Genomic DNA, 13,220 nt, shown 5'->3' on the forward strand with positions numbered 1-13,220 from the left:
CAAGCATCTAGGGAGCTTTGCAATGAGACTATAAAAAAGTATCTAGGAGCATAGCAAGTCTGGATTTGTTGGTGTGTGAAAATGGGTTTAAATCCTTTGAAACATCTGCTGTAGAGCAATCAATAATTTTAATCACATTTGTATTCAAGGGGTTAAATGATAGACCATTCAATTTTTATAGATCTGCAATGTCTGATGTAAACAGTTTCGTTGAGAGCTAGTATTAAGTTTGAGGTGACGTCCACAGGCTAGGTATGATTCACTTTGGGATGTACAGTTAGTTTTGACTTAGTTGAAGAATGATTGAGTACCAGACTATTTAGACGGCATCATTGTAGTATGTAGATCCAAGTAAAAACAGGAACTCCTCGAATATGTTTCCGTTCTTTATTTGCATAGATAAGATTGCGGATAAGCAGGAGGAAATAAAGAGCCCACGGATGCAGCAGTCATCCGAGCAGGAACACACAAGCAACTGACATGAAGATTAGATCTACACATGACATACTACCATTCTATATTAAGATTCCACTAAGTTAAAGGAACAGTAAAGGAATAAAACAGCACGATACAGTATACTACATACCCCCCTTCCCCCTTATAATGAATGAAATAAACAAAACACTCTAATATAGGACATAATCATGAAGTTTTGTAGGCGGTCTGCAGACTCTTTGACCACGTGATGGTAATGATGGTACATCAGAAATAGTGGCAGGAGAAACACTAGTATGGCAAATAGAAGAAGCACTCAAGTGAGAATCAACATTTCCAGAATTTGAAGTTTCAGAGACCTCAAAATCCGGACCAAAATGAAATTGTGCTTCATCATCATCAATATCCAACCTGTTTTCATAAACTTTGTTAAAAATGTTTGCCTCTTTTTCAGTAAATTTTACAACATTGTTTTTATTCCACCAGCCTTTGTCCTGTAAAAGAACAGAGGATTTAGTGACCCTAATGACTCGAATAGTAACAGAAAACTTAGAATGGCCTTTGCAAACTTTGTATGGTTTTTTGATCAACACCCAATCGTTTTGTAATTTTGATTTAGCTTCTCTACCTCTCAACGCTTTAAAAGGTGTAACACCAGCTGTAGAATGGGGTGTAGTGAGATAGCTCCAGACCTTTTCTTGTAAGAAATTTTTTACATCAAGATTAGACGCAATAGCAGTTTGGACTCCTTCCTTCAGAAATCTGTTGGCTCTCTCAACTAAACCATTGGAGGACGGACTGTATAATGCAACTCGGCAATGCTTAATTTCATAACATGCTAAAAAATCAGACATCTGGTGAGAAAGCAAAGGTTGGCCATTATCAGTGACTACATATTCCGGGGTACCTTCAACTCTAAACAATCTTTGAAGGAAAGAAATAACAGTTGAGGAATTAGGTGTATGTGTGAATGAGTAATATATCCACTTAGAATGATAGTCTATGGCAACTAAACAGTACCTATTTTCAGTTGGTAGTACATTGAAAGGACCAGAAAAATCCAAAGCAATTTTCTCCCATGGAGAATCAGGGAATTGGACCGTGATCAGCATTTTTTTACAGGTTTTCCAATGTTTATCAGAGACAATACAGTTCGGGCAATTGTCTACAAAATTAGAGACCTGTTTATCCAAACATGGCCACCAATAGATGTCTCTTAGTTTTTTAGAAGTAGCAGAAACACCTAAGTGACCTTCATGACTAATTGATATAATTTTTCCTCTGAGAGAAATTGGAGGGACAAATAATCCGTTCCTGATACAGATACCATTTTCGAAGGACAATTCCTCACTAATCTGTGCAAACTGTCTTAGGTCACTACTTAAATTTTTGCTACTGGGCCATTTAGTTTTTACAAAAACTTCAACTTTTTTGAGTGTCTCATCAGATGCCATGGCCGCTATCCACTCAGTTTGTGAGATGCTACCATTACATGGTGAAATGGCATCCACGAGACCAACAACACACTCTTTATGGCTATCATTCTCACCTTCATCGCAGTTAGAAAGAGGAATACGGGAAAGGCAATCTGCCCTAACATTTTTCCCTCCTTGAATATATTTTACTGTAAGGTTGTATTCTTGTAATTTGGACAGTATTCTGACCAATCTTGCAGAAGATTTCCCAAGACCATTGCCAGAGAGTAATGAAACCAAAGGTTTGTGATCAGTGAAAATTTCCGTTTGGCTACCCCAAATATAAGTTTTGAATTTTTGAACTGTCCATACAATGGCTAAGGCTTTGCGCTCGATGGTGCTATAATTGCATTCAGTAGGTGTCAGTGGACGTGAAGCAAAAGCAACAGTGTTTTCTTTTCCATCAACCCACTGTCCGAACACTGCCCTAAGCCCTCTTTGACTGGCATCTACTGAAATGAAGGATCTAGCGTTGGAAACAAAAGGTTGTAGAGCAGGGGCATTTATAACTAGTAATTTTGTATTTTCAAATGCATCTTTAAGAATGTCAGACCATTCAAATTTTGTGCCCTTCTTAAGAAGATTTCTCAGTGGTTGTACGATTTGTGCGTAGCCAGGGACAAATCTTGCATAATATTCGCATAAACCTAGAAATGAACGTAGAGAATCTTTGTCGTAAGGAGAGGGTGCATTGCGTATGGCTTCAACATTGCAAAATTTTGGTTTGATACCATGGCATGAGATGTTATGACCTAAATATTCAACTTCACTGACAAGCAGTTTACACTTACTGGCTTTTATGGTCATGCCTCTGTTGTCCAAAATGCTAAAAACTTGATTAAGAGTTTTTAAATGTTCTTCCCTTGTCTCTGTGTGAATCAAAATATCATCTTGGAATGCTTGTACTTGAGGGATGTTGCCAAATAAATTGTCCATTAATTTTTGAAAGACACTTGCTGCCGAGGCAAGTCCAAACGGTAGTCTTAAATATTTGAAAACCCCAAAAGGTGTTACAAAAGCAGTAAGGTTTTGGCAAGCGGGAGTTAGTTCAATTTGGTGGTAGGCTGAGTGCAGATCAATAGTTGAAAAGAACTTGGACTTCCCAATTTTGGCCAACATCTCATGTATGAGAGGTAGCGGGTGGCAATCAACTAATATATTTTGGTTTAAAGACCTCAAGTCTACACACAATCTCAAATCGCCGGACCTTTTCTTCCGAATGACAACCGGAGAAATCCATTCCGAAGAATCTATAGGGGAGATGATACCTTTGGATTGTAGATTATTAATTAATGATTTAAGATCCTCTCTGATACTTAGTGGCACCTGTCTCACCTTATGCCTTATAGGAATAGCATTTTTTTTAGGACAATATTATGTTCATAGCCTTTACCTGTGCCTACAGAGTTTTTGAAGACTTAGGGAAACTTGCTTTGCAAATCTTCAATTATAGAATTGGGATCGATGATTAGGGAAATGTTTAATGGTAAATCCCCTAGAACCATTGGAGGGTCTTGACCAGGGCGTAAAATGATGCCTAAAAGTGCAAGATCTCTCCAGCCGATGATATCTCTACCTTTTATGGCAACATAAATTTTAGTTTTAATTGATCTGCCCAGGCATTCTAGGATGTCCCAGAAGAAACCTATTAGGTCAATGTCTTGCTCACCAAAAGCCTTGGGGTTTATATCTGGAGTGTTCAGTGTAATCTCGTTAGGCCACATTTTGTAGAATGTAGTGTCGGCTGATATAGTAACAGGTGCCAACCAGAGTGCTCAAGCTACAGACGCTACTGGTGTAAATCTTTTTTCTAATGATAATTCAATTTGTGCAATAAGTTCTAAATAAGTGTATCGGAAAAAGCAGTTTGGGAATCAAACGTCTAGGACTCAATTGGTCTGTTTCCGTTGTGGTTCCAGAAGTCACATCGGGAACAGTCCTGTGTGTCCTGCGTTGGGTAGGAAATGTACTAAGTGCCAAAAGATTGGACATTTCCAAGATGTTTGCAGGAGTACTATGCATAATTCACAATTCAACAGAGTGAAAATTTCCAGTGTTTCACTAGACACACCTGAAATGAATAAATTTCCTTTTCCACTGACCTTGAATGTGAATACATTTCTTGAAATGTGAACGAGGATGTAAATCGCTCCAATAAATCGCTCCGGTGGGCTCTATTCCGTCGTAAAATTGTGGCGATAGGCAATCTACCCCACTTCTGGTACCAAATTGTAGTATGTAGATCCAAGTAAAAACAGGAAATGCTTGAACATTTTTCCGTTCTTTATTTGCATAGATAAGATTGCGGATAAGCAGGAGAAAATAAAGAGCCCACGGATGCAGCAGTCATCCGAGCAGGAACACACAAGCAACTGACATGAAGATTAGAACTACACATGACATACTACCATTCTAGAATAAGATTCCACTAAGTTAAAGGAACAGTAAAGGAATAAAACAGCACAATACAGTATACTACAATCACTTGGGCATGAAACTGGCAACCTTGTCTCAATAGGTCCATTTCAGGAAGGTCTCCCTTGCAATGGGGGTGACTAATAGGAGCTATAATCTGAAGGGTGAAGTTTTAAGTTACTAAAAGAACTAGGACTGTGAATTCTTCCATTTTTTTATCCTACCAGTAATGAGTATCCTTGTCTGGGTGTGGTCTGTTGCTTGCAGGGAAATGAGGGACAAATGAGAACACTTCATATAGATGGGGAAAGTAAGTTGCCTCTATCTTAAGTGAAACCTTACGGTGCAGTTTCATTTGCTAAAACTACCAGATGTGTTTGGATTGTGAGGTGAGCCTGGCATTGTTATGAGTTTGCAGTTTGTTCAGTGAAAGGGGCAATTGCTAGTAAGAGTTTGTTGGCAGTAGGTCACTTGGAGGATATTTTGAAGGCAGCTTTTTAGTTTTTACTTGAACCTTTTGAGCATGTGGCTTCTGCACCTTTGAGGAACTTTGAACCTTCATAATTGCTGCCTCCAGTTCTAGGATACAATTTACATAATATTTATGGAAACAGACTCTGGATTTTATTAAAGACATGGAGGCTAACATTATAACACACATCCCCCTGTTAAGGGTTGGGGTTTAGAAGTTACAACGTTTGTTCTGGAACTAGGTCCTGTGCTAAGCATGCATGCATATGCTCTTGATATCAGTTGTTACAGTTATTTTTTCATTTGAATTTTGACAGATAGGTCATGACGTTTTGTAAGAAGGTGGTTAGCAACCAAATGGAGGGTATTGTTCCAGTTTTACAAGCAAATTTGGCTATTTCAAAGCTCACAATTATAATCATTGAGCATATGCAAAGAAGAAGAAATGGAGTTTCTCAGGGGTATTGGGATTTGAGTATTCTGGTTATGGATTTTTTTTTCTGTTGTTATTGACCTTTGAAAGAACTACTTGGAGTGGCAATAAAGAGGTTTCTGCATAATGTTAGCGTCCATGTCTTTATCAAAACCCAGATTAACCTGCCCTAAGCACTTAGATATTCTGCATTTGCCAGGAAAGAAAGCTGAAGAAAGGGCTGATGAGGTTATATGTTCTTCTATCTCTGATTCAGTGACCAAAAGTGCATTCATTTTTAAGAGTGGAGTAATCAAAAAGCTAGAATTAGTGGAGTTCTGAAGGGACTGCAGTTGCAGTCATTGACACTGCCCACATGGTTGTCCTGTAGGAGTTCTGCCATGCCCTGCACACTTGGGTGGCGGGGATCTGAAACCACCACTGTAGGGTGGATAACTCTGATAGTCAATAGTTCATTGACAGGAAAGGCTGGGCAATTTGGGGACTGGAGGCCTGGATTGCCAGGCACTTGGTCTGGCTAAGGCACCAGTAGGTAGATTCAACAAGGCTATCTGTGTGACAGAGCTCATCCGAATGTATGTGAATGAGTAGAAGATGGAAGGATGTGGTTGGATATGCATTCCATAGTGGACAGTAAATGACAAGCAGTAAGTTACGACTAAGAGCTCAAACCCCATGGGCGAGTCCCTGGTCATCGAGGGAAAACGCTCTAAGAGAGTTCCCTTTGAGACGGTCTATTGCACTCATTCATGAAGGCACACCTTTGCTCCTTTAAGCTTGAGATTATTGGCACAGACTTATTTTAGGTGGACCCTATATTATGGGAAATTAATTCCTCTCCTCACATGACATATCGCTATTCACAGATCACTGTCCTTAAAAGTGATGGACCCATCTTTGAAAGAAAGAAGACTAGTTTCTGGGATGAGTGGTGTACTTGTCTGAGGTAAAGAGGAAGGATTAATTTACTAGCATAACGGGCTGGTACCCAGAGGAGTGGGATGACACACTACAGGGTGGGCATACGCCTCTCAGATGCCCCCATTGTTAAGTATATTTTATCTTGGGGGGAAACTCGACCTTCTCAGATTACAGATGAATATTGTGGTGTTGGAAAGCATTGTCTGGGTGTTCTGGTTATATAGATAGGCAGTTACCTATACAAAGCCAGTTGGAGGGTGGGGGAGACAATCTCGGCAAATGTATTCAATGTTCATTGTATGATTCAACGTGGAGTTACCTACTGTGGTGCGGCAGTGTACTACATCTGTGAATGCTGTGACTTTTTGTATTATGGAAATGGAAAATAAAGTTTTTTTAAAAAACTTACTAGCATAAGGGAATCATTGGGCATGAGATAATGAGGGCAAGTATGATTTATTCTGACTCCGTATAAGTACCTGCCTTCCTGAATAGCTTCCATTGACTATACTTTATATTTCAAACTATTTCTACTGGGCTGTTGTAAACCCACACGTCTAAATGTGGCACTCATCCAGCTTCAAACATTATTTAATTTGGGAGATATGCTTTAATGGTTTTGGCGTCCACAAAGCAAGCCAATTTTGATGATCCCTGATTATGTGATTTTCCCATGTTATGCATAACACGTAGTGTATCTGCTCCTGTACATGGCATGCTGAATTAAACTCACATGTAGCATTGACCCCCAAGGAAGGGACTTTTGCACTTAGCTAATCATATCTGTCCCCATGAAAATATGCATGTTTTACTGCCTATCCTAACTTTGCCTATGGTGAAACTGCATCCATTAACTTTAGATGTTTTAGAATTCCATGCAATAAAGTCTAATACAAACTCAAAATCGGAGATGGGGGATTTTCGTGAAGTACCAAAATCTTTCTGAAAAGAATATTATGATAAAAGAATATCATGTCACAAATAACGTCAACTCAAAAATACTATGGAACAGATGATAGAAGGTAAGAATGTTGTTTTTTAAATATAGTTGTATAAAATATTATTTTATATTTTTCTTAGTACAGTTTATCATTTTTAATGTGTATCTTAAAATTATTTACAGATAATTATTCATTTTTATTTAGTAACATTTTGTTAGTATTATTCAGCAAATATATACATAATCTAGTTGATTAATTGATATTTAAATTTTTTGTTTCCTTAAATAAATTGTTAATTCATTGAACAGTGCATGTAATAATACACATTTAGAAAAAGAGTTTTATATTATTATTTCGTTTAATTTTACTTGTTTGTTTGTTTAGTAATTAATTTAATATTAGTAATGTTTTATTTATAATTGTTTACTTTTTTAAATGATGTTTAGTGGGTAGCGAGGAAAGACTATTTATTTGAAATAGTTTTATATTGTTTTATATTTATTTCTATATTTTGCACTTAACCTAATGTACTTGTAATTAATGTATTTTTATTGTGACGGACACAAAAGACGCTGCAGGGATGGCGAGTCCGTTTTGTGGATGGTGTATGGGCAGGATGGCAGGCCCGTGAGCTTCGAGCAGCCCACTTGGGTAACACTTTGAACATTTAGGTGCCGATTCCGATCCGGGAAAATCAATTTGCGTACGACTCGTATCCGTATATTTTCACGTACGAATCGTACAAGTACCGTACAAACAGCGAAGTACGATTCGTACGTGAAAAATACATACGAATTGCATCGGGAAAAGGGTACGAGAGGGACCCGGGAATTATTACGTCCGAATAGCGTTGGGAAAAGTGTACGATAGGGAGCCGGATATTTTTACGTGCAAATCATAAAACAGAAGTCCGTGCGCGCAAGTACAATCCGTACCGCCGGTCCGAATACACAACTGCATGAAAAAGGCCCCGTACGGAGCGAACGCAGTAGCACACATGTACACGGGTAAACTTGTGGCTGGATACGAGTCATACAGCCCCCCCTCCCCCCGCATATGTCAGCACCGTACCCCCGTATGTCAGCACCGTACCCCCCCTGTCCGCACTGTACCCCATCCCCGTACCTGTACGCACCGTACCCCAGGCCCGTAGTGCCTGTACGCGCTGCACCCCATTCCCGTACCCCATTACCGTACCTGTACGCACCGCACCCCATGTCCGTACCCCAGCCCCGTACCTGTACGCACCGTACCCCAGGCCCGTACCCCAGCCCCGTACTTCTACGCACCGCACCCCAGGCCCCTACCCCATCCCCGCACCTGTTCTTCAGGCACCCAGGAGGAGGCAGACCACCCCGCAAATGCCATCCCTCAGGGGTCCAGTAGACCCGATGTGCCCACAACGGCAGGCCAGGCTCGTGTGGGCAGGGATGGTGGGAGTGGAGGCAGGCAGAGGCGCGAACCTGACCAGGCAGCGGAGGGAACCGGTATGGCACAAATACGCCACATCCTGGACACATACCGGCGTGACACCAGGGGCATCAGGCAGGTAGTGGACACCCTCACAGACATCAAGGGGACCCTCGACGAGATGAAGAACCTGCAGGCCGAGCAACATGCCAGTCAACAACAACACCAAGGACGGATGGAGGCAAGACTGGCTGCGCTCCTGGCGGTGCAAACGGACATGAGCCGTTCACTCCGTCAGATCGCCGACAACATGGGCAACCCTCCCTGTGCCACCAGGCGAAGACCACCACCAGCCACAGGGAGGGAGGAGGAGGAGGATTCGTCCGACGGAGCATCACAGACATCGTCAAGGCCTGCATCTGAGGGTCCCGCGAGGAAGGTGGGTCGTCCACAGAAAAGACCGTGAGAGTCAGCGGACCATCCACATCTCCCAGGTCAACTGGCCTGGCACCTGGACCTCTGGCGCAACAGCAGCACCTCATCCAATGACATTCTCTGCCACATGGACTTGCTGGTCACAGTCTGACCAATGATGAGCAACACTGTGGTCTGGACTCTGATGACTTCCAAAGCAAAGGATACCATCTCCCCCTGTGAACTTTGGATTCTATGCACCCGGTAGAGCACCTTAGTTAATCTACCAAAACACGTACCCCACCATAACTAAACACTTTATTTTTTCATTAGATGTTATTGTCATTTTGCATTAGTCCACAACATATGTGTGTGTAAATGTCAAACTATGCCTGAGTGTTGAACTAACTCCACCCATCCATACCCTGGGATCTGAGTCTGGTACAGGACACACATGGGTCACAATGTATCATTCAATGCAGACATGGAGCACAATACTCACCTGTGATGGCCTCAAGCTGCTGAGGGGGGGCTTGCAAAACTGTGCGGACAGACCTATTTGGAAGAGTATCATTAAGGCGTAGAGGTCATGCCTCATTCGGAGGTTCCCGGGGAGTGAGTCCCAGGCATGTCCCAGGTGGGAGAACCATGTCCTGCATGCTGGAGTACGGTGGATGTGAAGAATGGTGGCCAGGTCAAGATTGGATGCACAGAGATGGCACTACGTGGTCTCGGATGACAGTGGTACAAGGTTGGTTTTGGGTCGGGGTTGTGGCCTGCCTCCGGAGTGTGGGTGGGGAGTCTGAAGGTCATTCTGCAGCACACAGTGATCCATTGCAGCTATCTCTGCTGGACGGTGATGTGGCTGGGGCGGGATGTTGAAGCTGAGGTGTGCAGATGCACCCTGGATGTGGACAAGTTTCCCGGGAGTTTGGATGTGGCTGCTCCGTAGAGGGCAGGGCAGTATTTGACACGGATGTTGTCGTGGACCTGGGGGATGGTCCGTCTGTCCTTGGAGTGGATCTATCTGGGGATCATGTGCATAATGCAGAGGGTGTTGCAGTCTGAGGCACAGATGCTGGTGATTACCATGGCAAATGTGAGCAAGCAATCCATGATGCACACCATCTTGTGTGCGTGGACACTGGGTGCTTGTGCAGGGCTCTTGCGGGTGGGACATAAGCAGTTGACCCAGCTGTCAGGGGACAATCCTCAGATGTCGACCTCAGTCCTGTACAAGTCCAGCCTCAGGTGGCTGATGTTCAGCCATTCATCAATGGATCTCATGCAATCTTGAATATTGGAAATGGCAATGTCTGCGACCTTGGTGAGGGTGAGGAGCACCTGGGTGTCAATGGCATACGAGCAGATGATGAGGTGCTGTGCGCATGTGATGGTGGAGAGGGGGGTCCTGGACACATTGTAGATTGACACGCTGAGAGATGATACCTGTGCCATGTGCCTGACGACGACACCATACTACATGCAGAAGTCTTGAGTCCCACTCCCATGGCCTTGCTGGGGTACAGAGCTGGTAGGGAGTAGGAGGGACATGACCTGGTTGGTGTGACAGGGCCTGGAAGGCAATCGGAGTTGCACACTCATCGTGCAAAGGTGTTGTGTGTGCGCTTAGTGTATGCCTGAGAGCAGGCAGGAGATGTGTGGATGGACATTGCTTGGAGGGTGGCTGCAACATCAGACTGTAGTGTGATGTGGGTCATGCAAGGACATGAGGGTCGTGCAATGTGCACGTTGCATGTGCAGACGGTCCAGCCTTTGGCACCGCGTGGCCGCAACTGTGGCACAGACAAGCTGATGACAGCCAAATGAATGGGTTGAGGGAGGAAGGGAGGAGCATCTTCGATGTGTGTGTGTTGCCAAATCAGGAAAATTTGAGTGCCCTTGCTGCAGTGGCTGCAACAGCAGGCGGCATGTCCTGGGAACTATGCCACAAGTTCCATACAAAGACTAGGATGTCAGAAAGGACTACTACAACAGGTGTATGTAAAGGAAGGAGTGACCGGTTTTCAATGGCACACCCAGAGACAAAGGATGCAAAATCACCAAAGATGACTGACACCGAATCATGAAACTGAAGGCCGAACTGCGCACAGGAAACACACCCTCAGAAGGTGTTGACGGCCCGTTGTGGGGACCAACATGCCAAAACACATACACAGCCATGGACTTCATGCACAATAGAGAATCAAATACATGAAGAACAGCATGCAGGTTGCTAATCTACACATAGACTCATATGCACAATCCTTGACAACCATGACAGAGATGCCGCATGCACAGTGGCAAGAGACCTGCATTGACAGAGAGGAGGCACCTTGGAGGGTGAGGAACACCTTTATTACTCAGGCTCACACCTATGGAAATGCATCAATAAGAACAGACTCACAGGTCTTTTGGATGAACATGTGGGACCTACACTGGACACCCCCTTCGCACCACAGATGCTGTAAATCCATTGGACTGGCACACAAGTGAAGGGGGTGAGCCAAACATTCCCTGCTGCACACGGAGAGGCTGCAATTACCCATTGAGCCTCTTATGGGGATGTCCCACACTATGTCCACACTTAGCCTCCCGTATGTTTCAGAGTGAAGTTTTACACACATTGATGCCTTCATCACAATCCACAATCCCATAACAGATGACTGTCACGAAGTGTGACTATCAATTCATGTGAGTCATGCTACATGTCATGTGCCCCATGGTGAGTCGACATGTATGCATAGTAACAAAACCTGCACAGGAGCAGTGCCCACACATTCCAAACAACTACCACACCCAATATGCCTTGCTGCAATCCTTACCCAAAGGAGACATCTTACCATGTCCGTGCATGTGACGCTGATTCAGCACACGTTGCAATACTCATGAGGAATAGCAGGAGCACAACGATGCCACGAGCAGACAGCATGCACAACTACCTGGGGATGACAGACACACAAGAAGTCAGCAAAAAGATAGTCATCCGTATGCATGGTTATGTACTCTACATGACTACGGTTGACACCATGCTAGTTGACAATTGAGTGTGTCAGCTAAAATGTGTGGAATGACATCATCACTCAAGTGACACATCAGAACACACCTCAAATTCACTTAGCATACAGTCAGCTGGACACACACATTGCAACACATGCCACACAAGGCTCCAAGCGTGCACACTCAGACCCAGGGACTCACCATTATGAGAAGAAGTTGCGTATGAGCTGATTCCAGATGTCCTCCTCCTCCTCCTCCTCCTCACTTGCCTCGTGACCAAGGCCGTCATCCTCCACGGGTGGATGTTCCTGCTCATCGGAATCCAGGATTAGTGGCACAGCTTTCTCCACTGCCATGTTGTGCAGCATGCAGCACACGAGGAAGATTTTGCAGACCTTCACCGGTGCATATGGGAGGGACCCGCCTGTCTTGTGGAGGCACCGGAATCGGCTCTTAAGGAGGCCAAACGTCCTCTCAATCACTCGCCTGGTCTGCCCATGGGCGTTGTTGTAACGGTGATCTGCAGCTGTTCTGGGGTTGCGGAGAGGCGTCATCAGCCATGGCATGTTGGGATATCCAGAGTCCCCTGCATGGGAACAACATGCAAAGAAGTGGGTCAGGAGATGCCGTAAGATACAAAGATACCACTAAATACAGGACAAACAGAGTATACCCACCAACAAGACATGCTCATTCGTTGTGCAGCCGCGGCATCATTTCTGGCACCCTGCTACGCCTCATGATGTAGGCATCATGTGCTGACCCTGGAAAACGTGCACAGACATGGGAAATCAGCATGTTAGGTAGACACACCACAAGGGCATTAATGGAGTGATAATGTTTTCGGTTTCGATAGGCTACCTCTTCTGCCTGTGGTGGTACCAAAGCCACATGTGTCCCATCAATAGACCCAATTACATGGGGCATCCCCCCAGGACATAGAACTCACCCTTGACACCTGTCAACTGCTCACAAGTTGGAAAATGGATGAATTCATCCAGGTGAACCAACATGGCTTCTAAAACATCATGCAGGACACGGCTGAACATGGTCTGGGACATGCCACCAACATCAGCTATCGTGAATTGGAACGTACCGGTGGCAAAAAAATGTAGGGCTGCCATCACCTTCATCTTGGAGGTCAGCGCAGTAGGATACCTCTGTAGCGGTTGGAGGTGTGGTTCCAGCTTTGCGGTCAAGTTCTCAATCAACTGTTGCGAGAAGCGGCAGCGTCGTATGCAGTCACGTTCCCTCAGGGCACCCAAGTCTGGCATTGGTCGGGGGAGAGGCGGTGCCCTGCAGGAA

Source organism: Triturus cristatus, chromosome 5_2 (assembly GCF_964204655.1).
Source record: "Triturus cristatus chromosome 5_2, aTriCri1.1, whole genome shotgun sequence".
Taxonomy (NCBI): Eukaryota; Metazoa; Chordata; class Amphibia; order Caudata; family Salamandridae; genus Triturus; species Triturus cristatus.